The sequence below is a fragment of the Ursus maritimus genome, unplaced genomic scaffold, assembly GCF_017311325.1.
Source record: "Ursus maritimus isolate PB19 unplaced genomic scaffold, ASM1731132v1 scaffold_19, whole genome shotgun sequence".
Taxonomy (NCBI): domain Eukaryota; kingdom Metazoa; phylum Chordata; class Mammalia; order Carnivora; family Ursidae; genus Ursus; species Ursus maritimus.
The window spans coordinates 3,571,644-3,574,199 of NW_024424341.1; positions in this window are offsets into that span (position 1 = coordinate 3,571,644).

Sequence of the window (2,556 nt, forward strand, 5' to 3'; positions counted from 1 at the left end):
TTTTTTTTTTTTTTTGGTTATCTCCCCGGGCCGGCGTCCCACCACTGACTCAGAGCAGGGGTGGGGGAAGGTAGAGAAAGAACTCGCGGGGGCTCAGGCGCCCGGGCAGAAGGAGCAGGAGGAGAGCAGGGAGGCGAGAGCGCACGGCGGTGGAGAGCCCCTCGATCAATTTTCATGCAAGAATCATTATCGGTAAATTGGAAAGCTGGCTGCCTGACAGCAGATTTGTCTCCCCTAATGAAAGCGAAAGGGTAGGGGCGCAGCGGCGGGCGGCTGCAGGCGGCGGCGGCTCCTTCCGTCTCTACGCGGCATCTTCCAAGAGCTCCATGCTTTGCAGAGCGATAATAATAGTTTCACTTGCGAGCTTCTCCCCGCGCGGCAGCCGAGCCGGGCAGCAGATCCGTGCGGACTGGGATCCGGGCGCAGAGAGCTGGGCTCTCCTCTCCAAACGCGGGGAGGGTGCTGTAGCTGGCAGCGGGGCGCTCCGCTCTGCCCCAAAGCGGGGCCGTTTGCAAACAGTGGGCGGCTGCGGGCGCCGCCGGGCCCCCCTCGGCTGCCCAACTCCGCGCTCTGGCCGCCCGCCCGCCCTCCCCACCCACGGCTGACAGCTGCGGGAGCCGGAGTTCACCCGCCGCCGGGGCCTAGGAGGAGAATCCCCAAACCGTGCCCCGGGGGCTCTGGCCAGCCTTTTGTGAACCCACGCGGGGCTGCGGAAACGCACACACCGCCCAGCCCGGGTGAGCTCCTAAGGCGAGCAGCTTCTTTCTCTCCTTTCTTTTCCTCGCACCCCGCACCCCACCCTTAAAAATCCCTGTTGCAAGTGTAATCAAAGGCTTGATACCATCTTCCACACTCTCCCTGCACTGGTGCATTATCAGATCCGGGAAGGCATGCTTCCAGGCAAATAGACCTAATAAATGCTATTACTGGGATTCTGCAAGCCCCGGCTGCACCATAGTAACGAGAGCCCTGGCTAATTTGGTTTAAGAGAACGATCAACTGCACAGAGCGTGTGTGAGTGAGTGTGGAGTCTGTATCTCTCCTCCCCACGCCGCCTCTCTTTCACACTAGCTCAAGAAGGCCCCATGTGATAATTCCCCAAATCGAAGGGGAAAAAACCCTGCCGCCAAACCACATCCTGTGCGCTCATTGTCCAGCCCAGCGATTTTAAAGAGACAGGAGCCATTTACCCACGCCCCCACACACTCTTAAACGCACGCTGCAAAGCTGCCTCTTGATGTGACAATTTATTTTCAAGCCCTTTTACTTTCTCAAGGGCCCCTCAGTGGCACAACGAGCCGGAATCGCGACTTGGTGACACTAAGGGGTCACCTTTTGACCCTATACACAACCATCCTGGTTCGAGGAACAGATCTGGCCCGCAGGTATGCAGGGCGGGGCACAGCGGTCACGCCAAGCTTGGGTTCCTGCCAACGCTTTCCAGCCACTGCGTAAATCAGGGGTCCCCAGCGGAGGCCCCGGGGTCCCTGCTAAACAGGGCGGCTTCAGATGACAACTGAACTCCCGGAATATGATACTCTAGAGAAGAGCTCCGGAGGGCAAACTGGAAGAGGTGGGGGCACCAAGCATGCCTCTTGACCCCTCTATGCCACTCACACACGCGTTCCACCCCTCTCCCCCCCGCTCAACGCCCACCCCGCCAGAAGAATCTGAAATGGGCTGGGCGGAGCGCTCGGAGCCGAGGGAGAGGTGGCGCTCCTCCCCGCCGCCACCAACGGCTGGGTAGGTGCCGCACGCAGGCGGCCGCCTTCTCTGCCGGCTGGGCTGCCGGGGGTGCGAGGAGCATCTTTTAATCCCCCAGCCCCCGCTGCGCCCCGCCCGGCGCCTCTTCCCGCGGGCGGCCGAGCGCGCGCGGTCACCCGGGAGAGCTCCGGGGCTGCTGACCTGGAGGAAACGGGCCGCGCGGGGCCGCCGGCGTCCGCCGCCGGCATCTGGCCGCTCCGCCCCGCGCTGACCCCGGAGGTCGCGCCCGGCCCTCGGCGGCGGCGGCCCTTTGTTTCCGGGGCTGCGTGGCGGCGCGCTCGGCGCTACCCGCGCCTCCCCCTGCGCTCGCCGCTGCTGGCGGCCTGGCGAGGGAGACAACGGCCCCGGCGCGGCGGGGTCGGGGTCCGGGTCCAGCACCTGCCCGCCTCCCCACCCGGGCTCGGACCCCAGCTTTCGCCTCCCACCCATTTATCACCCGCACGCTGGATAATCTGCGCCCCTCTGGGAGTGGGGGGCACCAGGGCGCGTAGGGGAGGGCTCGGGTGAGCTGCCGCCCACTCCCCCCTCCAAGTCCCTCTTAGCTTGGAAGATCTTTGATCCTACTTTGGGGAAAAAAACACTATTTTTAAAAGACCCTAAACTATCAGTTTCTGTTGTCATTCTTTTATTGGTTTTTAATTCTCCGGGATTACATGAACAACAGTAGTAATTAATACTAAACCTTCCTCTACTGTATATGCTAATGGCAGGAGCCATAAAAATTAATTTGCAAACATGTCATTACACAATAGCTATACAGGCAATAAACCTGTAATTATGGGCCAATCACAG